The sequence below is a fragment of the Dendrobates tinctorius genome, unplaced genomic scaffold (assembly GCF_039654945.1).
Source record: "Dendrobates tinctorius isolate UK_male_01 unplaced genomic scaffold, ASM3965494v1 ptg000017l, whole genome shotgun sequence".
In the NCBI taxonomy this organism is placed as follows: Eukaryota; Metazoa; Chordata; class Amphibia; order Anura; family Dendrobatidae; genus Dendrobates; species Dendrobates tinctorius.
In genome coordinates, this window is record NW_027361685.1 from 16,227,756 (window position 1) to 16,255,331 (window position 27,576).

The following is a 27,576-nucleotide window of genomic DNA, read 5'->3' on the forward strand; positions in this document are numbered from 1 at the left end:
TTTGGAAAAGAAAGAAATGAGGATGGAGAATCAAAACTTTAAGGCTAAAAAATATACTCACACATATATACACCAACTGTATAGACACACATATAAATATTTATGGTGTATACATTAGGCTATAAGACCTGGAGACTGTTATTACACATGCTGCCACTAGGTTTATTTTCTTTTCTTTAAAAAAAAAACAAAAAAAAAAAAACTGTCGCTGTCAGGAGTGGGATTCGAACCCACGCCTCCACGTGGTGACTGCAGACGCTGAACACGCTCCCTGGTGCACAACAGCTTGCACCTCCAGGGACCAGTACTGCTGCTGTCAAGGAGTGGGATTTGAACCCACGCCTCCACATGTGGTGACTGCAGACGCTTAACACGCTCCCTGGTGCACAACAGCTTGCACCTCCAGGGACCAGTACTGCTGCTGTCAGGAGTGGGATTCGAACCCACGCCTCCACGGGAGACTGCAACCTGAACACAGTGCCTTAGACCACTAGGCCATCCTGACTGCTGACATTGACATGCTCCCTGGTGACACAAGAGTTTGCACCACCAGGGACTTCAGTACAGATCTGCTGTCCAAATCAGACATTGGGGCCCCTGGTGGGACTTCTGGCAAAGCCAGAGGGGACATTGGGATGTCATTTGAAAGCTAATTACCAGACTGAGGTGAGGGAGCAGTTCTTGGGGCTGTGTGGTGCTCTGTTGGGCATTTGTGCACCCTCAAGCCTGCACCACAAGGACCACTTTTATCCATGGACAGCCAGGCTCTGACCCCCTGAATTCAAATTCCATTTGGAGCAGGGGGACAAGTGATGTTGCTGTATGTAGGTGGCCTCCTGGATGATGTTCCTGCCAAGCTTGATTTGCCTGACCCTTTCTGCAGAGTAGTTAAGGGGATTGAGAACCCCCAAGACTGCCCCAGACTGAAAATGTCTTTTCAAATCTGCTGTCCAAATCAGACATTGGGGCCTCTGGTAAAGCCAGAGGGGACATTGGGATGTCATTTGAAAGCTAATTACCAGCTTCTTTTTCATTACTTTAGTTCTGCAGACAGATGGTAAACGCCATTGTCTGTAAAGACCCCGTTACACACTGCGATATCGCTAGCAATATTTTTGAACCCCTCTCCATAATCTTTGAAAATTCTTGGAGAACAGGAGAAGTGCCAGAAGACTGGAGAAGAGCAAATGTTGTTCCTATCTTCAAAAAGGGGAAGAAGGTGGACCCAGGCAACTATAGGCCGGTGAGTCTGACTTCTATACCAGGAAAGATCTTTGAACAAATTATTAAACAACATGTATGTCAATACCTGGATAAGAATGAAGTGATTAAACAGAGTCAGCATGGGTTTCTAACTAATAAGTCATGTCAGACTAACTTAATTTCCTTCTATGACGGTATCACTGATTGGGTGGATCAAGGAAATGCTGTAGATATAGTATATCTTGACTTCAGCAAAGCATTTGACAAAGTCTCTCATACAATCCTTATTGAAAAAATGACTAAGTATGGAATGGACAAGGCAACTGTTAGGTGGATTCATAACTGGCTTAGTGATCGGACCCAAAGAGTGGTCGTAAATGGCTGCACATCCAGTTGGAAGAATGTCTCAAGTGGGGTACCACAGGGCTCTGTCCTGGGCCCTGTATTGTTCAACATCTTTATCAACGATTTAGATGAAGGAATTGAGGGTAAACTGATTAAATTTGCTGATGACACAAAGCTAGGAGGGATAGCTAATACTAGAGAAGAGAGAGAGAGGATTCAAAAAGATTTAAATAAACTGGAGAAGTGGGCAGCAACTAACAGAATGGTTTTTAACAGGGAGAAATGCAAAGTACTACATCTGGGCAATAAAAATGAAAAAAGCATATATAGAATGGGAGGAATAGGGCTAAGTGACAGCACATGTGAAAAAGACTTGGGTATACTAATAGATCACAGACTGAATATGAGTCAACAGTGTGATGCAGCAGCAAAAAAGGCAAATGCAATTCTAGGATGTATTAACAGAAGCATACAGTCTAGATCACGTGAAGTCATTATTTCCCTCTACTCCTCTTTGGTCAGACCTCATCTGGAATATTGTGTCCAGTTTTGGGCACCACATTTTAAAAAAGACATCAACAAACTGGAGCAAGTTCAGAAAAGAGCGACCAGAATGGTGACCGGTCTGCAAACCCTGTCTTATGAGGAAAGGTTGCAGGATTTGGGAATGTTTAGTTTGCAAAAGAGAAGACTGAGAGGAGACTTAATAGCTGTCTACAAATATCTAAAGGGCTGTCACATTGTAGAAGGATCAACTTTATTCTCATTTGCACAAGGAAAGACTAGAAGCAATGGGATGAAACTGAATGGGAAGAGACACAGATTAGATATTAGAAAAAACTTTTTGACAGTTAGAGTGATCAATGAGTGGAACAGGCTGCCACGAGAAGTGGTGAGTTCTCCTTCAATGGAAGTCTTCAAACAGAGGCTGGACAGACATCTGACTGGGATGATTTAGCGAATCCTGCTTTGAGCAGGGGGTTGGACCAGATGGCCCAGGAGGTCCCTTCCAACTCTACGATTCTATGATTCTATATTGCTGTAAAGTCACCGATTTTGTGACGTTGCAGCGATATTGCTAGCGATATCCCTGCATGTGATACTTACCTCCGACCGGCTCCCCCGCTGGTTATCACTGATCGCGCGAGAAGCTCCTGGTCCATTCCTCGTCGGCCACTTCCTGCTGGGCTTCCTGTGGCGCCCAGGGCGGGAGGACGCAGGATCGCCGCGTCTGACAGGTAAGTAGCGATCCCCGTCCCCAGCAATGTCGCTGGTGAGATCTGCCTGTGTAGCAGCTCACTAGCGACCACCTAGCGATGCACCAGCGATCCTGACCGCGTCATTTCGCTAGTCGGGATCGCTGGTGCATCGCTAGGTGTAACGGTACCCTAAGTGTTACAATGAGTCACTTCTAACTGGCTAGATAGAAAAGTTGCAGACTCTGTAATCTCAGGATAAATTACCGTATTTTTCGGACTATAAGATGCAACGGACCATAAGAACACCCCAATTTTCAGTAGGAAAATAGGGGGAAAAAAAATAATGTGTCAAATGGGGGTCCGTCTTACAGTCCGAATTCAGCTTACCTGGGAAGGGATCTGGCACAGGTGAAGTAGTCACAGGGGTCATTCAGTGGTCCAGGCTCGTGCGGTGGCGGCTCTGTGCTAGGGCAGGTTGGTTGTGCTGGGGCAGCTGCGCTGAGGCAGGGGGGGCAGCAGCTGCGCTGAGGCAGGGGGGGCAGCAGCAGCGCTGAGGCAGGGGGGGCAGCAGCAGCAGCGCTGAGGCAGGGGGGGCAGCAGCAGCAGCGCTGAGGCAGGGGGGGCAGCAGCAGCAGCGCTGAGGCAGGGGGGGCAGCAGCAGCAGCGCTGAGGCAGGGGGGGCAGCAGCGCTGAGGCAGGGGGGGCAGCAGCGCTGAGGCAGGGGGGGCAGCAGCAGCAGCGCTGAGGCAGGGGGGGCAGCAGCAGCAGCGCTGAGGCAGGGGGGGCAGCAGCAGCGCTGAGGCAGGGGGGGCAGCAGCAGCGCTGAGGCAGGGGGGGCAGCAGCAGCGCTGAGGCAGGGGGGGGCAGCAGCAGCGCTGAGGCAGGGGGGGGCAGCAGCAGCGCTGAGGCAGGGGGGGCAGCAGCAGCGCTGAGGCAGGGGGGGCAGCAGCAGCGCTGAGGCAGGGGGGGGCAGCAGCAGCGCTGAGGCAGGGGGGGGCAGCAGCAGCGCTGAGGCAGGGGGGGCAGCAGCAGCGCTGAGGCAGGGGGGGGCAGCAGCAGCGCTGAGGCAGGGGCAGCTGTGCTGGGGCAGGGGGCGGCGCTCTGCGGTGCGGTGGTGGCAGCGGGCTGTGCTCCGGTACAGGGACGGCGGCTCCGCCGCGATTTCTTCGCAGCCCGGAGGCCCCCGCACTTCCCTTGCTGGCCGCCGCCATGTTGCAGTGGCCTCTGGGAGCATGGACGCCGGAAAGAATCTGCCGCAGACCTCAAAATTTGAAATCTCATTTTCAAAAGTGAGAGCCGGCTAATGGTGCCAAAAATGAGAGCAATAGCTTTAACAACCGGTTCCACCGAACCGGGGAGAACCCGCTGAATCCCACCCCTGGCTGCGCCCCGAGGGCTCATAGTGCTGCGCTGTGTGGAGTGGGATTCGAACCCACGCCTCCACGTGGTGACTGCAGACGCTGAACACGCTCCCTGGTGCACAACAGCTTGCACCTCCAGGGACCAGTACTGCTGCTGTCAGGAGTGGGATTCGAACCCACGCCTCTACGGGAGACTGCCCCGAGGGCTCATAGTGCTGCGCTGTGTGGTGCGGGGTGGGCAGGGTCAGCGCTGCGCCCCCAGGGCTCATAGTGCTCCGCTGTGTGGTGCGGGGTGGGTGGGGTCAGCGCTGCGCCCCCAGGGCTTATAGCGCTGCGCTGTGTGGTGCGGCGTGGGCGGGGTCAGCGCTGCACCCCCAGGGCTCATAGTGCTCCGCTGTGTGGTGCGGGGTCATCTCCCATCTCCTCCCCGACTCTGTGCTGCTGTGTAAGATCGCTTAGTGGTGGGGGAGGGGCGGCAGTGACTGGCCGGTGGGCAGGGTCACTGTGCTATGGGAACCAAGATCCGGCCTGCATAGAAGGTGGAAGAGGGAGGAGTCGTGTGACACGCCGAGCTGCCTGTGACTCATCCCCTGGCTCGGGGGGGCGGAGTCAGCGCCGTGCAGCACACAAACAGTCTCTCCCTGGCTTGCAGTACAGTGAGGCTGGGGGATGGGCGGCCGGGCTCTGTGTCACGTGGCTCCGAGCCCACCCCGCTTTCTCGGTCTAACTGCAGCAACAATGACGTCACCTGAGCGCCAGATTTGAACCTTGGAGCTGCCGGCCGGTAACTGTATGCCTGTATGGGGTCAGCTGTGGGGGGAGGCAGGGGGTCCCTGCAGAGTGTATGGGGTCAGCTGTGGGGGGCACTGCGGGTAGACAGGGGGTCCCTGCAGAGTGTATGGGGTCAGCTGTGGGGGGCACTACGGGGGAGACAGGGGGTCCCTGCAGAGTGTATGGGGTCAGCTGTGGGGGGCACTGCGTGGGAGACAGGGGGTCCCTGCAGAGTGTTTGGGGTCAGCTGTGGGGGGCACTGCGTGGGAGACAGGTGGTCCCTGCAGGGGGAGGTGAGGACAGTGTATGGGCACAGCTGTGGGGGGCTGTGTTGTCACTCTGCTGTGAACACTAATTATGAATGCAATATTTCCCTTATTAATTATTGTTTTTTTATTTCTCTGTCTCTCAGTAGGTAACACTTGGGGCAGTCGCCCGCTCTCTGTGTGTCTGCTGGCAATATACGCTCGTAGAAAAAGGGGTTAATGTACCAGTACAATTCATAGGACTTAATTTTTATTCTATGTCAAAATTCAATAATTTCCTTTTCCCTTTTTTTTCCCAATAGGTAACAAGGCATCGTGGACACTAAACTGGCTCAAGAACTGGCGGGACAAGGACACCAAGTTTGCCTAATGGACGACATCGCTATGGAGGAACACAGCTCTCCGGCCACCATCATCATGTGGAGCAGCTAAGCCTCTTCATCCTCGGTTTGGGTAAGTGACAATCCATGTATGTATGGTCTAAGGAGCGGTCATGGCACATGTACATACATGTATGTGTAAACATGTATATACAGTCAGCTGTCATGGCACTCGGGAAGTCACACCAGGGGGCTGTGTGGCCCTGTAGGCCTCTACACCACCACACAGCCTCCCGCAACCCGCTCTACAGCACCACACAGCCTCCCGCAGCCCCGTCTACACCACCACACTTCCTCCTCCAGCCTCTGTCTCCCCCCTCCAGTCCCTGACGCCCCCCCCTCCAGCCTCCTTCCTAATTTAGAGCTTTTGGTTTTTTTTATCAGCATAAATTGTCATTTAAGAAACGATTGTCCATTCAAGAAGAGATTTGTGTTGGCAGATTATCCTAGGAAAGCGTGTTAGATGATAATAATCGTGCTGCCCATCTCACCCGACGAGCAAGCAGCACCAGGGTGGATAAAAATCTTGAATTTTTTAAAAAAATCAAAAAAATCAGATTTTTTTGATTTAAATCAGATTTTTTTGATTTAAATCATTTGATTGCCGTTTTCATAATGTGATTTCAAACGGCAAACAAGTCCTTGGATATCCTTTTGACAGTATTTGCACTTTGCTCTTGCACCTTTCTTTCCAAGATCTGCTGCTGGCATCTCAACAAAATGAACCCAAATAGGGTCTCTCTTACGACCTGCTGCCATGGCTCACACAGATCACTTATGAAGTTTGATTGTTACTACAGCCTGAGCCAAGCACTGCTGATGTTACTACAGCCTGAGCCAAGTACTGCTGACTATCCAACAAGTTTGGGCATGTCAACTGAATGCAGGGAAAAAGAAACTAAACCAAATCTGAAACCAAGCTAGAAGTGTGGAATTAAAGGGGCAGTATGAACAAAATGTGGAGGCTATTAATAGTTTATACAATTAAGACATGCTGCTTTTAAACACCTACCTATTGCCATATAGTAAAACAAAAATGATTTTTACTTACTTTGGGGTCCCCCCCTCACCCTGGCGTTAGATCGTTGCCCCTAGTTTCGTCCGTGTAACTATGGGCGCACATGCACACTGCTCTCACTTCTCATTTTAATCGTGATTTATATTAAAAAAAAACCTTTTGATTTAAATCAGTGATTTAAATCATGATTAAAATCATGATTTAAATCGATCCGATTTAAATAGAAAAAAATCTTTTGATTTAAATCGTGATTTAAATCATGATTTAAATCGGCGTGATTTAAATCAATCCACCCTGAGCAGCACCCTTGTTCGTTGGGTGAATTGACCTTTTAAGGGAGCCCGACGTACTCACTAAATTGTCCCTATCCCTAAGTTTTTTTGGATGCAGATTGCTCTCACACGAGTGTTTTTTTGATTTGGAAAAGAAAGAAATGAGGATGGAGAATCAAAACTTTAAGGCTAAAAAATATACTCACACATATATACACCAACTGTATAGACACACATATAAATATTTATGGTGTATACATTAGGCTATAAGACCTGGAGACTGTTATTACACATGCTGCCACTAGGTTTATTTTCTTTTCTTTAAAAAAAAACAAAAAAAAAAAAACTGTCGCTGTCAGGAGTGGGATTCGAACCCACGCCTCCACGTGGTGACTGCAGACGCTGAACACGCTCCCTGGTGCACAACAGCTTGCACCTCCAGGGACCAGTACTGCTGCTGTCAAGGAGTGGGATTTGAACCCACGCCTCCACATGTGGTGACTGCAGACGGTTAACACGCTCCCTGGTGCGCAACAGCTTGCACCTCCAGGGACCAGTACTGCTGCTGTCAGGAGTGGGATTTGAACCCACGCCTCCACATGTGGTGACTGCAGACGCTGAACACGCTCCCTGGTGCACAACAGCTTGCACCTCCAGGGACCAGTACTGCTGCTGTCAAGGAGTGGGATTTGAACCCATGCCTCCACATGTGGTGACTGCAGACGCTTAACACGCTCCCTGGTGCACAACAGCTTGCACCTCCAGGGACCAGTACTGCTGCTGTCAGGAGTGGGATTCGAACCCACGCCTCCACGGGAGACTGCAACCTGAACACAGTGCCTTAGACCACTAGGCCATCCTGACTGCTGTCATTGACATGCTCCCTGGTGACACAAGAGTTTGCACCACCAGGGACTTCAGTACAGATCTGCTGTCCAAATCAGACATTGGGGCCCCTGGTGGGACTTCTGGCAAAGCCAGAGGGGACATTGGGATGTCATTTGAAAGCTAATTACCAGACTGAGGTGAGGGAGCAGTTCTTGGGGCTGTGTGGTGCTCTGTTGGGCATTTGTGCACCCTCAAGCCTGCACCACAAGGACCACTTTTATCCATGGACAGCCAGGCTCTGACCCCCTGAATTCAAATTCCATTTGAATTCAAATACAACACAAAAAACACAAAAAGTTGTGCATACAACTTATACCACAATGAACAGATTACTAATAAAACAATCCACCAGGAGTTAACAGTGGACATGTGGAGCTTTCATGTAGCCTCACTGTGCCCAGTAACATTGGCTGGTGACCCTACATGAGAAAAAATTGTAATATTCCAATATTCAAAACTCTGTCCCTGTCTAATTTCTTTGTAACAAGACATCAGATGATCGTAGATAAAGGCATTTTATTCAACTTTTCACAAAGTTAACAGAGAGGCTGTAAAAACATCAAGAGACATTTTTTGGCTTAAAAAAAAAAAAAAAAATGTAAACTGATGAATCAGCTGGTAAGTGTTTTTGGATGTACAGTGGTCAGATGGATTTGAGAAGGACGTTCTCTCGGCAGACGGGTGCCTGTTATACCCTATAGAATATATTCAGTGTACACGTCCTGGTGTGAAAAGAACCTAATATATATATTTTTTTTTTTTACTCCAAAAACAGAAAAAAAAACAGAGTGAAGGCAATCAGTTTCCACCAGACACAAACAAACCTAAGTTTGCTTCGGCCAGAAATCACTCGAAATAAAAGGGTTTCCAGGACCTTCAGGCCCCTGAAGATTAAAACTAGCGAAGAGACTGGGGGGGGTGAAAACTAAATTATATATATATATACACACCACCTGCCCAGACTGGACTGATGACGACCCGACCCGACCCCATGTGAGGCCTAGTCGGCCCCGGTAACTGAAAAGGCCACTACTGTTATGCTTTTAATCCTTTCCCAGTCATATAAAAGAATTTTTAAAAAAATGGCCGGAGAGTTGCTATATGGCGCAAGTTCCCACCCAAAAAAAGTTTCTAACACATTCAGTTACAAATGTGTAATTTTCCTACATCTGAGGGGGAAAAGGCCACCATGGAGGTGTGTGTAAGAAGGTATGGCCGCTCCCAGGGTCCTCCATCACATACAGAGGCCTAGAGACATCACCGGCCTCACACGGCCCGAACTACGCGCACAGACTGAAGAAGAAGGGGCTCCGCCATTACCGGAGGAGATTGTGCGCCTCCATGCTGCGGTTCTGGAGCACACCACGGCCACACGGAGCGGGGTGGACGGCATTATGGTATCAGGCCGCCGAGATCTCCCCCTCACGAAAACCTCCTGACTCGGCGGAGACACGGTGAGGAGGACCGCAGCCGCTGCTACAGATGGCGGCACTTCCGCCTGTGCTCCGCCACCACAGGAACTAAAATGGCGGCCGGGCGGGGAAGTGACGTGTGGTGAGGAGACGTGGGAGGCCGGACTGAGTCATGGAGGAGGCGACGGTGGTGTCGTAATGTTTGCTGTGGAGAGCGCGCAGCAGAGGAGCGGAGCTGTCAGCGGGGAAGAGCGCGGCACAACACAAAGCCCGGAGGAGGGAGCGGCGACACCCCGCAGAGGACAGAAGGGAGACGGTGTGTGGGGGGAGAGTGGGGGGAGCAGAGGCTGAGCATGGGGGGGAGCAGAGGCTGAGCATGGGGGGGAGCAGAGGCTGAGCATGGGGGGGGAGCAGAGGCTGAGCATGGGGGGGAGCAGAGGCTGAGCATGGGGGGGAGCAGAGGCTGAGCATGGGAGGGGGGGAGCAGAGGCTGAGCATGGGGGGGGGAGCAGAGGCTGAGCATGGGGGGGGAGCAGAGGCTGAGCATGGGGGGGGGAGCAGAGGCTGAGCATGGGGGGGGGGAGCAGAGGCTGAGCATGAGGAGGAGCAGAGGCTGAGCATGGGAGGGGGAGCAGAGGCTGAGCATGGGGGGGGGAGCAGAGGCTGAGCATGGGAGGGGGGGAGCAGAGGCTGAGCATGGGGGGGGGGGAGCAGAGGCTGAGCATGGGGGGGGGAGCAGAGGCTGAGCATGGGGGGGGGAGCAGAGGCTGAGCATGGGGGGGGGAGCAGAGGCTGAGCATGGGGGGGAGCAGAGGCTGAGCATGGGGGGGGGAGCAGAGGCTGAGCATGGGGGGGGGAGCAGAGGCTGAGCATGGGGGGGGAGCAGAGGCTGAGCATGGGGGGGGAGCAGAGGCTGAGCATGGGGGGGGGAGCAGAGGCTGAGCATGGGGGGGGGAGCAGAGGCTGAGCATGGGGGGGGGAGCAGAGGCTGAGCATGGGGGGGGGGGAGCAGAGGCTGAGCATGGGGGGGGAGCAGAGGCTGAGCATGGGGGGGGGGAGCAGAGGCTGAGCATGGGGGGGGAGCAGAGGCTGAGCATGGGGGGGGAGCAGAGGCTGAGCATGGGGGGGGAGCAGAGGCTGAGCATGGGGGGAGCAGAGGATGGTGCTTAGGGGGCGGAGCCGGAGCTGGAGTGTGGTGGACAGGAGATAAAACACAACCTTAGTATGTAGGGCTGTGGAGTCGGAGTCGGTGCTCATTTTGGTGGAGTCGGAGTTGGTATAAAATGGACCGATTCCGACTCCTAAAATATATAATAAATTGGGTACAGTAGTTCAATGCAGAATGTGCTGAATATTTTTTCATAGGAATTTGGGAAAGTTATGAAATGTCCTATAAATGGCTGTTCTATTCCTGATCTAAGGCTACATTCACACACAGCGTTTTTGCTGCGTTTTTTGAGGATACGTTTTTCAGTTGCAAAAGCAGATCAGCTTTTTAAAAACTGCATCACCTGAAAGGTTTTTGAGCTCATAGATAATGTTTTCAATATCAGAGCAGATTTCTAATCTGCTTTTATTTATATATCTGTCTATCCATATCATATCTGTACCAAAAAGAATGAAAGCCGGATAGCACACAGACTAACACTCCTTTTTTTTAGCACCAGTCAGGTCCACCTCATAGCTGCCCAAAAGGACGCCCAGGACAGGCATTGCTCGTCTTCAGTAACATCAACTGATAGTTGGAATAAATATACTGCATTCACCACCACATCTTCTTAAGGTGCAGGCTTTATTTTCAAGTGTAGGGGTGTGCAGTATGAGGTTCTGCCCCCCCCCAGGTTTGATCCCGGCTACGCCCATGATGTGGATGTAGCCTGAGGATCTAGGCTTTGTCTTAGCCGAGATAAGTCATAGTGTGTGTGTGTGTATGTGTGTGTGTATATATGTGTATATATATATATATACACACACACACACACACACACACTACAGACCAAAGGTTTGGACACACCTCAATCAAAGCGTATTCTTTATTTTCATGACTATGGTTTAATAAGTGGGATTTCTTGCCTTATAAATGGGGTTGGGACCATCAGTTGTGCAGAAGTCTGGTGGATACACAGCTGATAGTCCTACTGAATAGACTATTAGAATTTGTATTATGGTAAGAAAAAAGCAGCTGAGTAAAGAAAAACGAGTGGCCATTATTACTTTAAGAAATGAAGGTCAGTCAGTCCGAAAAATTGGGAAAACTTTGAAAGTGTCCCCACGTGCAGTGGCAAAAACCATCAAGCGCTACAAAGAAACTGGCTCACATGAGGACCGCTCCAGGAAAGGAAGACCAAGAGTCACCTCTGCTGCGGAGGATAAGTTCATCCGAGTCACCAGCCTCAGAAATCGCAGGTTAACAGCAGCTCAGATCAGAGACCAGGTCAATGCCACACAGAGTTCTAGCAGCAGACACATCTCTACAACAACTGCTAAGAGGAGACTTTGTGCAGCAGGCCTTCATGGTAAAATAGCTGCTAGGAAACCACTGCTAAGGACAGGCAACAAGCAGAAGAGACTTGTTTGGGCTAAAGAACTCAAGGAATGGACATTAGACCAGTGGAAATCTGTGCTTTGGTCTGATGAGTCCAAATTTGAGATCTTTGGTTCCAACCACCTTGTCTTTGTGCGACGCAGAAAAGGTGAACGGATGGACTCTACATACCTGGTTCCCACCGTGAAGCATGGAGGAGGAGGTGTGATGGTGTGGGGGTGCTTTACTGGTGACACTGTTGGGGATTTATTCAAAATTGAAGGCATACTGAACCAGCATGGCCACCACAGCATCTTGCAGCGGCATGCTATTCCATCCGGTTTGTGTTTAGCTGGACCATCATTTATTTTTCAACAGGACAATGACCTCAAACACACCTCCAGGCTGTGTAAGGGCTATTTGACCAAGAAGGAGAGTGATCGGGTGCTACGCCAGATGACCTGGCCTCCACAGTCACCAGACCTGAACCCAATCGAGATGGTTTGGGGTGAGCTGGACCGCAGAGTGAAGGCCAAAGGGCCAACAAGTGCTAAGCATCTCTGGGAACTCCTTCAAGACTGTTGGAAGTCCATTTCCAGTGACTACCTCTTGAAGCTCATCAATAGAATGCCAAGAGTGTGCAAAGCAGTAATCAAAGCAAAAGGTGGCTACTTTGAAGAACCTAGAATATAAGACACATTTTCAGTTGTTTCACACTTTTTTGTTAATTATATAATTCCACATGTGTTAATTCATAGCTTTGATGCCTTCAGAGTGAATCTACAATTTTCATAGTCATGAAAATAAAGCAAACTCTTTGAATGAGAAGGTGTGTCCAAACTTTGGTCTGTACAGCCATGGCTAAAAATTTTGAGAATGACACAAATAATAATTTTTACAAAGTCTACTGCTTCATTTTTTCTAATGGCAATTTGCATATACTCCAGAATGTTATAAAGAGTGATCAGCTTAACAGCAATTACTTGCAAAGTCAATATTTGCCTAGAAAATTAACTTTATCCCCCAAAATACATTTCAACGTCATTGCAGCCCTGCCTTAAAAGGACCAGCTAACATCGTTTCAGTGATTGCTCCATTAACACAGGTGTGGGTGTTGATGAGGACAGGGCTGGAGATCAATCTGTCATGATTAAGTAAGAATGACACCACTGGACACTTTAAAAGGAGGCTGGTGCTTGGCATCATTGTTTCTCTTCTGTTAACCATGGTTATCTCTAAAGAAACACGTGCAGTCATCATTGCACTGCACAAAAATGGCCTAACAGGGAAGAGTATCGCAGCTAGAAAGAATGCACCTCAGTCAACAATCTATCGCATCATCAAGAACTTCAAGGAGAGAGGTTCCCTTGTTGCCAAAAAGGCTCCAGGGCGCCCAAGAAAGACCAGCAAGCGCCAGGACCGTCTCTTAAAAGTGCTTCAGCTGTGGGATCGGACTACCAGCAGTGCAGAGCTTGCTCAGGAATGGCAGCAGGCAGGTGTGAGTGCTTCTGCACACGCTGTGAGGCGGAGACTCTTGGAGCAAGGCCTGGTCTCAAGGAGGACAGCAAAGAAGCCACTTCTCTCCAGAAAAAACATCATGGACAGACTGATATTCTGCAAGAGGTACAGGGAGTGGACTGCTGAGGACTGGGGTAAAGTCATTTTCTCTGATGAATCCCCTTTTCGATTGTTTGGGACATCTGGAAAACGGCTTATTCGGAGAAGACCAGGTGAGCGCTACCACCAGTCTTGTCTCATGCCAACTGTCAAGCATCCTGAAACCAGGGCCGCCATCAGGGCATGACAGGCCTTACATGTGTATGGGGCCCGGTGATTAGGGGGGCCCGACCATGCTGGCAGCCCGATCCGCGCTGGGGCCCCCCTACATTTTATACAGGCTTCTGCAGCTATATTTTAAATTCAGACTCAGCGCCTGCCGGGCCCCTCGGGCAGGCCCCCCCCCCCCCCCGCACCATGGTCCAGCCAGCGCCGAAATCCCCCCCTGCACAATGGTCCAGCCACAGCTCCGCCCTCACCTGACGTCACACACTGCTCTGCTCCTCCACTTCCTCATTCAGTCAGTGTGCCACGTGGGAGAGGGAGGGAGCCTCGCCGCTGGAGCACAGCCAGATAACAAGGTAAGAAGAATTTTTTTTTTTTTTTTATTTTTTTTTTTTTTTTGAGAGCGGCTATCCAGGGAGCCTGGGGCAGAATGCTGGACATGGGGCATAATGCTGGACACTGGGGGCAGAATGGACATGGGGCAGAATGCTGGACGCTGGGGACAGAATGCTGGACGCTGGTGGCAGAATGCTGGATATGAGGGCAGACTGTGAGACGGGGCAGAATGCTGGACATGGGGCAGAAGAATGCTGGACGCTGGGGCAGAATTCTGGACATGGGGCAGAATGCTTGAAGCTGGGGCAGAAGAATGCTGGACGCTGGGGCAGAATTCTGGACATGGGGCAGAATGCTCGAAGCTGGGGCAGAATGCTGGAGACTGAGGCAGAATGCTGGACATGGGGGCAGGCTGTGAGCTGGGGCAGAATGTTGGATACAGATACTGCACAGTACCACTCATCCTGTATATATATACACTGCACAGTACCACTCCTGTATATGTATATACTGCACAGTACCACTCATCCTGTATATATATACACTGCACAGTACCACTCCTGTATATGTATATACTGCACAGTACCACTCCTCCTGTATATATACACTGCACAGTACCACTCCTGTATATGTATATACTGCACAGTACCACTCCTATATATACACTGCACAGTACCCCTCCTCCTGTATATATACACTGCACAGTACCCCTCCTCCTATATATACACTGCACAGTATTACTCCTCCTGTATATATACACTGCACAGTACCCCTCCTGTATATATACCCTGCACAGCACCACTCCTATATATACACTGCACAGTACCCCTCCTCCTGCATATATGCACTGCACAGTACTACTGTCCTGTATATATACACTGCACAGTACCACTCCTGTTCTGCATATATGCACTGCACAGTACCACTCCTGTCCTGTCTATATACACTGCACAGTCCCACTCCTGTCTATATACACTGCACAGTCCCACTCCTGTATATATACACTGCACAGTACCACTCCTGTATATGTATATACACAGCACAGTACCACTCCTGTCTATATACACTGCACAGTCCCACTCCTGTATATATACACTGCACAGTACCACTCCTGTCCTGCATATACACACTGCACAGTACCACTCCTGTACATATACACTGCACAGTACCACTCCTGTATATACACTGCACAGTACCACTCCTGTCCTGTATATATACACTGCACAGCAACACTCCTCCTGTCCTGTATATATACACTGCACAGTACCACTCCTGCATATACACACTGCACAGTACCACTCCTCCTGTATATATACACTGCACAGTACCACTCCTGTCCTGTATATATACACTGCACAGCACCACTCCTCCTGTCCTGTATATATGCACTGCACAGCACCACTCCTGTCCTGTATATATACATTGCACAGCACCACTCCTCCTGTCCTGTATATATACACTGCACAGCACCACTCCTCCTGTCCTGTATATATACACTGCACAGTACCACTCCTATATATACACTGCACAGTAACCCTCCTCCTGCATATATGCACTGCACAGTACCACTCCTGTCCTGTATATATACACTGCACAGTACCACTCCTCCTTTCCTGTATATATAAACTGCACAGTACCACTCCTCCTGTCCTGTATATATACCCTGCACAGCACCACTCCTGTCCTGTATATATACACTGCACAGTACCACTCCTCCTGCATATATGCACTGCACAGTACCACTCCTGTCCTGTATATATACACTGCACAGTACCACTCCTGTCCTGTATATATACACACTGCACAGTACCACTCCTGTCCTGTATATATACACACTGCACAGTACCACTCCTGTCTATATACACTGCACAGTTCCACTCCTGTATATATACAATGCACAGTACCACTCCTGTCCTGCATATACACACTGCACAGTACCACTCCTCCTGTATATATACACTGCACAGTACCACTCCTGTATATACACTGCACAGTACCACTCCTGTCCTGTATATATACACTCCACAGCACCACTCCTCCTGTCCTGTATACATACACTGCACAGCACCACTCCTCCTGTCCTGTATATATACACTGCACAGTACCACTCCTGTCCTGTATATATACACTGCACAGCACCACTCCTCCTGTCCTGTATATATGCACTGCACAGTACCACTCCTGTATATATACACTGCACAGTACCACTCCTGTCCTGCATATACACACAGCACAGTACCACTCCTCCTGTATATATACACTGCAAAGTACCACTCCTCCTGTCCTGTATATATGCACTGCACAGTACCACTCCTCCTGTATATATACACTGCACAGTACCACTCCTGTCCTGCATATACACAGCACAGTACCACTCCTCCTGTATATATACACTGCACAGTACCACTCCTCCTGTCCTGTATATATGCACTGCACAGTACCACTCCTCCTGTATATATACACTGCACAGTACCACTCCTGTCTATACACACTGCACAGTCCCACTCCTGTATATATACACTGCACAGTACCACTCCTGTCCTGTATATATACATTGCACAGTACCACTCCTCCTGTATATATACACTGCACAGCACCACTCCTCCTATATATACAGTGCCTACAAGTAGTATTCAACCCCCTGCAGATTAAGCAGGTTTACACATTCGGAATTAACTTGGCATTGTGACATTTGGACTGTAGATCAGCCTGGAAGTGTGAAATGCACTGCAGCAAAAAAGAATGTTATTTCTTTGTTTAATTTTTTTCTAAATTGTGAAAAGTTTATTCAGAGGGTCATTTATTATTCAACCCCTCAAACCACCAGAATTCTGTTTGGTTCCCCTAAAGTATTAAGAAGTATTTCAGGCACAAAGAACAATGAGCTTCACATGTTTGGATTAATTATCTCTTTTTCCAGCCTTTTCTGACTATTTAAGACCCTCCCCAAACTTGTGAACAGCACTCATGCATGGTCAACATGGGAAAGACAAAGGAGCATTCCAAGGCCATCAGAGACAAGATCGTGGAGGGTCACAAGGCTGGCAAGGGGTACAAAACCCTTTCCAAGGAGTTGGGCCTACCTGTCTCCACTGTTGGGAGCATCATCCGGAAGTGGAAGGCTTATGGAACTACTGTTAGCCTTCCACGGCCTGGACAGCCTTTGAAAGTTTCCTCCCGTGCCGAGGCCAGGCTTGTCCGAAGAGTCAAGGCTAACCCAAGGACAAGAAGGAAGGAGCTCCGGGAAGATCTCATGGCAGTGGGGACATTGGTTTCAGTCAATACCATAAGTAACGTACTCCACCGCAATGGTCTCCGTTCCAGACGAGCCCGTAAGGTACCTTTACTTTCAAAGCGTCATGTCAAGGCTCGTCTACAGTTTGCTCATGATCACTTGGAGGACTCTGAGACAGACTGGTTCAAGGTTCTCTGGTCTGATGAGACCAAGATCGAGATCTTTGGTGCCAACCACACACTTGACGTTTGGAGACTGGATGGCACTGCATACGACCCCAAGAATACCATCCCTACAGTCAAGCATGGTGGTGGCAGCATCATGCTGTGGGGCTGTTTCTCAGCCAAGGGGCCTGGCCATCTGGTCCGCATCCATGGGAAGATGGATAGCATGGCCTACCTGGAGATTTTGGCCAAGAACCTCCGCTCCTCCATCAAGGATCTTAAGATGGGTCGTCATTTCATCTTCCAACAAGACAACGACCCAAAGCACACAGCCAAGAAAACCAAGGCCTGGTTCAAGAGGCAAAAAATCAAGGTGTTGGAGTGGCCTAGTCAGTCTCCTGACCTTAACCCAATTGAAAACTTGTGGAAGGAGCTCAAGATTAAAGTCCACATGAGACACCCAAAGAACCTAGATAACTTGGAGAAGATCTGCATGGAGGAGTGGGCCCAGATAACTCCAGAGACCTGTGCCGGCCTGATCAGGTCTTATAAAAGACGATTATTAGCTGTAATTGCAAACAAGGGTTATTCCACAAAATATTAAACCTAGGGGTTGAATAATAATTGACCCACACTTTTATGTTTAAAATTTATTAAAATTTAACTGAGCAACATAACTTTTTGGTTTGTAAGATTTATGCATCTGTTAATAAATCCTGCTCTTGTGTGAAGTTTGAAGGCTCTAACTTATTTGCATCTTATCAAACCTGCTAAATCTGCAGGGGGTTGAATACTACTTGTAGGCACTGTACACTGCACAGTACCCCTCCTGTATATATACACTGCACAGTACCACTCGTGTCTTGTATATATACACTGCACAGCACCACTCCTCCTGTCCTGCATATATGCACTGCACAGTACCACTCATGCCCTGTATATATGCACTGCACAGTACCACTCCTGTCTATATACACTGCACAGTCCCACTCCTGTATATATACACTGCACAGTCCCACTCCTGTCCTGCATATACACACTGCACAGTACCACTCCTGCATATATACATTGCACAGCACCACTCCTGTATATACACTGCACAGTACCACTCCTGTCCTGTATATATACACTGCACAGCACCACTCCTCCTGTCCTGCATATATGCACTGCACAGTACCACTCATGTCCTGTCTATATACACTGCACAGTACCACTCCTGTCTATATACACTGCTCAGTACCACTCCTGTCTATATACACTGCACAGTACCACTCCTGTCTATATACACTGCACAGTCCCACTCCTGTATATATACACTGCACAGTCCCACTCCTGTCCTGCATATACACACTGCACAGTACCACTCCTGCATATATACATTGCACAGCACCACTCCTGTATATACACTGCACAGTACCACTCCTGTCATGTATATATACACTGCACAGTACCACTCCTGTCCTGTATATATACACTGCACAGCACCACTCCTCCTGTCCTGCATATATGCACTGCACAGTACCACTCATGTCCTGTATATATACACTGCACAGTACCACTCCTGTCCTGTATATATACACTGCACAGCACCACTCCTCCTGTCCTGCATATATGCACTGCACAGTACCACTCCTCCTGTATATATACACTTCACAGTACCACTCCTGTATATATACACTGCACAGCACCACTCCTGTCCTGTATATATGCACTGCACAGTACCACTCCTGTCCTGTATATATACACTGCACAGCACCACTCCTGTCCTGTATATATACACTCCACAGTACCACTCCTCCTGTATATATACACTGCACAGTACCACTCCTGTATATATACACTGCACAGCACCAATCCTGTCCTGTATATATGCACTGCACAGTACCACTCCTGTCCTGTATATACACTGCACAGTACCACTCCTGTCCTGCATATGTACACTGCACAGTACCACTCCTCCTTTATCTATACACTGCACAGTGCCACTCCTGTATATATACACTGCACAGTACCACTCCTGTCCTGTATATATGCACTGCACAGTACCTCTCCTCCTGTCCCGTATATATGCACCGCACAGTACCACTCCTATATATATACACTGCACAGTACCACTACTCCTGTCCTGTGTATATACGCTGCACAGTACCAATCCTGTATATATACACTGCACAGTACCACTCCTGTATATATACACTCCACAGTACCACTCCAGTCCTGTATATATGCACTGCACAGTACCAATCCTGTATATATACACTGCACGACATCACTCCTCCTTTCCTGTATATATACACTGCACAGTACCACTCCTATATATACACTGCACAGTACCACTCCTGTATATATACACTCCACAGTACCACTCCAGTCCTGTATATATACACTGCACAGTACCAATCCTGTATATATACACTGCACGACATCACTCCTCCTTTCCTGTATATATACACTGCACAGTACCACTCCTATATATACACTGCACAGTACCCCTCCTCCTGCATATATGCACTGCACAGTACCCCTCCTGTCCTGTATATATACACTGCACAGTACCCCTCCTGTCCTGTATATATACACTGCACAGTACCACTCCTGTCCTGCATATATGCACTGCACAGTACCACTCCTGTCCTGTATATATACACTGCACAGTACCACTCCTGTCTATATACACGGCACAGTCCCACTCCTGTATATATACACTGCACAGCACCACTCCTCCTGTCCTGTATATATACACTGCACAGTACCACTCGTGTCCTGTATATACACACTGCATAGTACCACTCCTATCCTGCATATACACACTGCACAGTACAACTCCTGTGTATATATACACTGCACAGTACCACTCCTCCTGTCCTGTATATATGCACTGCACAGTACCACTCCTCCTGTATATATACACTGCACAGTACCACTCCTCCAGTCCTGTATATATACACTGCACAGCACCACTCCTCCTGGCCTGTATATATGCACTGCACAGTACCACTCCTGTCCTGTATATTTACACTGCACAGCACCACTCCTGTCCTGTATATATACAATGCACAGTACCACTCCTGTCCTGCATATACACACTGCACAGTACCACTCCTCCTGTCCTGTATATATATGCACTGCACAGTACCACTCCTCCTGTATATATATACACTGCGCAGTACCACTCCTGTATTTACACTGCACAGTACCACTCCTGTCCTGTATATATACACTCCACAGCACCACTCCTCCTGTCCTGTATATATACACTGCACAGTACCACTCCTGTCCTGTATATATACACTGCACAGCACCACTCCTCCTGTCCTGTATATATACACTGCACAGCACCACTCCTGTCCTGTATATACACACTGCACAGTACCACTCCTGTCCTGCATATACACACAGCATAGTACCACTCCTCCTGTATATATACACTGCACAGTACCACTCCTCCTGTCCTGTATATATGCACTGCACAGTACCACTCCTCCTGTATATATACACTGCACAGTACCACTCCTGTCTATACACACTGCACAGTCCCACTCCTGTATATATACACTGCACAGTACCACTCCTGTCCTGTATATATACACTGCACAGTACCACTCCTGTCCTGTATATATACACTGCACAGTACCACTCCTCCTGTATATATACACTGCACAGTACCACTCCTCCTGTATATATACACTGCACAGCACCACTCCTCCTATATATACACTGCACAGTACCCCATCCTCCTGTATATATACACTGCACAGTACCACTCGTGTCCTGTATATATACACTGCACAGCGCCACTCCTCCTGTCCTGCATATATGCACTGCACTGTACCACTCATGCCCTGTATATATATACACTGCACAGTACCACTCCTGTCTATATACACTGCACAGTCCCACTCCTGTATATATACACTGCACAGTCCCACTCCTGTCCTGCATATGCACACTGCACAGTACCACTCCTGCATATATACATTGCACAGCACCACTCCTGTATATACACTGCACAGTACCACTCCTGTCCTGTATATATACACTGCACAGTACCACTCCTGTCCTGTATATATACACTGCACAGCACCATTCCTCCTGTCCTGCATATATGCACTGCACAGTACCACTCATGTCCTGTATATATACACTGCACAGTACCACTCCTGTCTATATACACTGCACAGTACCACTCCTGTATATATACACTGCACAGTACCACTCCTGTTCTGCATATATACACTGCACAGCACCACTCCTCCTGTGATGTATATATACACTGCACAGCACCACTCCTGTCCTGTATATATACACTCCACAGTACCACTCCTCCTGTATATATACACTGCACAGTACCACTCCTGTATATATACACTGCACAGTACCACTACTCCTGTCCTGTGTATATACGCTGCACAGTACCAATCCTGTATATATACACTGCACAGTACCACTCCTGTATATATACACTCCACAGTACCACTCCAGTCCTGTATATATGCACTGCACAGTACCAATCCTGTATATATACACTGCACGACATCACTCCTCCTTTCCTGTATATATACACTGCACAGTACCACTCCTATATATACACTGCACAGTACCACTCCTGTATATATACACTCCACAGTACCACTCCAGTCCTGTATATATACACTGCACAGTACCAATCCTGTATATATACACTGCACGACATCACTCCTCCTTTCCTGTATATATACACTGCACAGTACCACTCCTATATATACACTGCACAGTACCCCTCCTCCTGCATATATGCACTGCACAGTACCCCTCCTGTCCTGTATATATACACTGCACAGTACCCCTCCTGTCCTGTATATATACACTGCACAGTACCCCTCCTGTCCTGCATATATGCACTGCACAGTACCACTCCTGTCCTGTATATATACACTGCACAGTACCACTCCTGTCTATATACACGGCACAGTCCCACTCCTGTATATATACACTGCACAGCACCACTCCTCCTGTCCTGTATATATACACTGCACAGTACCACTCGTGTCCTGTATATACACACTGCATAGTACCACTCCTATCCTGCATATACACACTGCACAGTACAACTCCTGTGTATATATACACTGCACAGTACCACTCCTCCTGTCCTGTATATATGCACTGCACAGTACCACTCCTCCTGTATATATACACTGCACAGTACCACTCCTCCAGTCCTGTATATATACACTGCACAGCACCACTCCTCCTGGCCTGTATATATGCACTGCACAGTACCACTCCTGTCCTGTATATTTACACTGCACAGCACCACTCCTGTCCTGTATATATACAATGCACAGTACCACTCCTGTCCTGCATATACACACTGCACAGTACCACTCCTCCTGTCCTGTATATATATGCACTGCACAGTACCACTCCTCCTGTATATATATACACTGCACAGTACCACTCCTGTATTTACACTGCACAGTACCACTCCTGTCCTGTATATATACACTCCACAGCACCACTCCTCCTGTCCTGTATATATACACTGCACAGTACCACTCCTGTCCTGTATATATACACTGCACAGCACCACTCCTCCTGTCCTGTATATATACACTGCACAGCACCACTCCTGTCCTGTATATACACACTGCACAGTACCACTCCTGTCCTGCATATACACACAGCATAGTACCACTCCTCCTGTATATATACACTGCACAGTACCACTCCTCCTGTCCTGTATATATGCACTGCACAGTACCACTCCTCCTGTATATATACACTGCACAGTACCACTCCTGTCTATACACACTGCACAGTCCCACTCCTGTATATATACACTGCACAGTACCACTCCTGTCCTGTATATATACACTGCACAGTACCACTCCTGTCCTGTATATATACACTGCACAGTACCACTCCTCCTGTATATATACACTGCACAGTACCACTCCTCCTGTATATATACACTGCACAGCACCACTCCTACTATATATACACTGCACAGTACCCCATCCTCCTGTATATATACACTGCACAGTACCACTCGTGTCCTGTATATATACACTGCACAGCGCCACTCCTCCTGTCCTGCATATATGCACTGCACTGTACCACTCATGCCCTGTATATATATACACTGCACAGTACCACTCCTGTCTATATACACTGCACAGTCCCACTCCTGTATATATACACTGCACAGTCCCACTCCTGTCCTGCATATGCACACTGCACAGTACCACTCCTGCATATATACATTGCACAGCACCACTCCTGTATATACACTGCACAGTACCACTCCTGTCCTGTATATATACACTGCACAGTACCACTCCTGTCCTGTATATATACACTGCACAGCACCATTCCTCCTGTCCTGCATATATGCACTGCACAGTACCACTCATGTCCTGTATATATACACTGCACAGTACCACTCCTGTCTATATACACTGCACAGTACCACTCCTGTATATATACACTGCACAGTACCACTCCTGTCCTGCATATATACACTGCACAGCACCACTCCTCCTGTGATGTATATATACACTGCACAGCACCACTCCTGTCCTGTATATATACACTCCACAGTACCACTCCTCCTGTATATATACACTGCACAGTACCACTCCTGTATATATACACTGCACAGCACCACTCCTGTCCTGTATATATGCACTGCACAATACCACTCCTGTCCTGTATATATACACTGCACAGTACCACTCCTGTCCTGCATATGTACACTGCACAGTACCACTCCTCCTTTATCTATACACTGCACAGCGCCACTCCTGTATATATACACTGCACAGTACCACTCCTGTCCTGTATATATGCACTGCACAGTACCTCTCCTCCTGTCCCGTATATATGCACTGCACAGTACCACTCCTATATATATACACTGCACAGTACCACTACTCCTGTCCTGTGTATATACGCTGCACAGTACCAATCCTGTATATATACACTGCACAGTACCACTCCTGTATATATACACTCCACAGTACCACTCCAGTCCTGTATATATGCACTGCACAGTACCAATCCTGTATATATACACTGCACGACATCACTCCTCCTTTCCTGTGTATATACACTGCACAGTACCACTCCTATATATACACTGCACAGTACCACTCCTGTATATATACACTGCACGACATCACTCCTCCTTTCCTGTGTATATACACTCCACAGTACCAGTCCTGTATATATACACTGCACAGTACCAATCCTGTATATATACACTGCACGACATCACTCCTCCTTTCCTGTATATATACACTGCACAGTACCACTCCTATATATACACTGCACAGTACCCCTCCTCCTGCATATATGCACTGCACAGTACCACTCCTGTCCTGTATATATACACTGCACAGTACCACTCCTCCTGTGATGTATATATACACTGCACAGCACCACTCCTGTCCTGTATATATACACTGCACAGTACCACTCCTGTCCTGCATATATGCACTGCACAGTACCACTCCTGTCCTGCATATATGCACTGCACAGTACCACTCCTGTCCTGTATATATACACACTGCACAGTACCACTCCTGTCTATATACACGGCACAGTCCCACTCCTGTATATATACACTGCACAGCACCACTCCTCCTGTCCTGTATATATACACTGCACAGCACCACTCCTCCTGTCCTGTAAATATACACTGCACAGTACCACTCGTGTCCTGTATATACACACTGCATAGTACCACTCCTATCCTGCATATACACACTGCACAGTACAACTCCTCCTGTATATATACACGGCACAGTACCACTCCTCCTGTCCTGTATATATGCACTGCACAGTACCACTCCTGTATATATACACTGCACATTACCACTCCTCCTGTCCTGTATATATACACTGCACAGCACCTCTCCTCCTGGCCTGTATATATGCACTGCACAGTACCACTCCTGTCCTGTATATTTACACTGCACAGCACCACTCCTGTCCTGTATATATACACTGCACAGTACCACTCCTGTCCTGCATATACACACTGCACAGTACCAGTCCTCCTGCCCTGTATATATATGCACTGCACAGTACCACTCCTCCTGTATATATACACTGCACAGTACCACTCCTCCTGTATATATACACTGCACAGTACCACTCCTCCTGTATATATACACTGCACAGTACCACTCCTGTATATATACACTGCACATTACCGCTCCTCCTGTATATATACACTGCACAGTACCACTCCTCCTGTATATATACACTGCACAGTACCACTCCTGTATATATACATTGCACAGTACCACTACTCCTGTCCTGTATATATACGCTGCACAGTACCACTACTCCTGTCCTGTATATATACGCTGCACAGTACCACTCCTCCTGTCCTGTATATATACGCTGCACAGTACCACTCCAGTCCTGTATATATTCGCTGCACAGTACCACTCCTCCTGTATATACACACTGCACAGTACCACTCCTCCTGTATATATATATATATACACTGCACAGTACCACTCCTCCTGTATATATATACACTGCACAGTACCACTCCTGTATATATACACTGCACAGTACCACTCCTCCTGTATATATACACTGCACAGTACCACTCCTGTATATATACACTGCACATTACCGCTCCTCCTGTATATATACACTGCACAGTACCACTCCTCCTGTATATATACTCTGCACAGTACCACTCCTGTATATACGTGTATACATTGCACAGTACCACTACTCCTGTCCTGTATATATACGCTGCACAGTACCACTCCTCCTGTCCTGTATATATACGCTGCACAGTACCACTCCAGTCCTGTATATATTCACTGCACAGTACCACTCCTCCTGTATATACACACTGCACAGTACCACTCCTCCTGTATATATATATATATATATATATACACTTCACAGTACCACTCCTCCTGTCCTGTATATATACACTGCACAGTTCCACTCCAGTCCTGTATATATTCACTGCACAGTACCACTCCTGTATATACACACTGCACAGTACCACTCCTCCTGTGTATATACACTGCACAGTACCACTCCTGTATATGTATATACTGCACAGTACCACTCCTCCTGTATATATACACACTGCACAGTTCCACTCCTGTATATGTATATACTGCACAGTACCACTCCTCCTGTATATATACACTGCACAGTACCACTCCTATATATGTATATACTGCACAGTACCACTCATCCTGTATATATATACACTGCACAGTACCACTCCTGTATATGTATATACTGCACAGTACCACTCCTCCTGTATATATACACTGCACAGTACCACTCCTATATATGTATATACTGCACAGTACCACTCATCCTGTATATATATATATACACTGCACAGTACCACTCCTGTATATGTATATACTGCACAGTACCACTCCTCCTGTATATATATACACTGCACAGTACCACTCCTGTATATGTATATACTGCACAGTACCTCTCCTCCTGTATGACTGTGTTGACATAGGGCTAAACAACCCCTTGGCGCATTTCCTCAGCCCCACTTAACCATACAAATCAAAACTCAGAGACCAAGTGATGGGTGAAGGTCAGTCACAGCTTTATTAAATGTTTTCTTACCAACCATTTGAAAAGGCACTTAGCTTTCTTAAAAACGTGCTCGCTGCCTAATGCCCTACTCCATATTCGCAGGCAAGTCAGCCAGCAAGCCGTAACTTATGTGCCATTACTTCTCCACCGCCACGGAGGATCCTGTTTCTCAAACAGGACTCCGACCCCCACCCATCAGTAGCAATGCCTGCTCTATGCCATCTTGGAGACCGGATAAGATATCGAGCCCGATATTGTTCAAGTGCACCCCGTCAGGTCTCAATAAAGCAGCATTATCCCCTTCCAGTTGTCTGTGTCTAACAACCAAACCTCTCACGCACCATCTTAGAAATACAGGCGTGTATGGTCCTCCTAGTGCGCTCAACGGCAATACCATCCCTAGCTCCTTGCCACACCGCCCTCGGGACAATCTCAGACCAGACTAGCACCAATTCCTGAAAAAAAAACCATGGAAACGTTCCATATCAGCCCGCATCATTGTGAGAAGCTCTGCCACCTTGTACGATCATAGATCATTCCCCCCCGCGTGCAGAATCCAAAATTATAGGACCCCTGGCTCCTCTTGCAATCGATACCACTTCCGGTAGAACTTGCGGCCATTGCAAGCCCCTGATGCCTCTCCACATGAAGGCCACGTCACGGAAACCTAGATGCCTCCCCCCAGGGCGGCACTCAGCTCGCTGTGCTGCTCAAAATATGTAGGAGTGTCCTAGTAACCAGACAGTCGGTCTAACGGCATCATAGGCTTGCCACGTAGACGAAGTCACCGACGAACGAACCAGCGACATCAAATGCTCGCGATCATCTCCTACAG

The 27,576-nt window shown here is 48.1% G+C and overlaps 2 non-coding genes across 2 annotated transcripts; both read right to left on the reverse strand.

The window, feature by feature from the left end:
* Positions 1-422: 422 nt before the first annotated feature.
* On the reverse strand, positions 423-505 carry TRNAL-CAG (transfer RNA leucine (anticodon CAG)). The gene has a single exon. It is a non-coding gene; the product is annotated as a tRNA-Leu (tRNA).
* A 7,091-nt stretch (positions 506-7,596) lies between these two features.
* On the reverse strand, positions 7,597-7,679 carry TRNAL-CAG (transfer RNA leucine (anticodon CAG)). The gene has a single exon. It is a non-coding gene; the product is annotated as a tRNA-Leu (tRNA).
* Between the last annotated feature and the right edge of the window lie 19,897 nt (positions 7,680-27,576).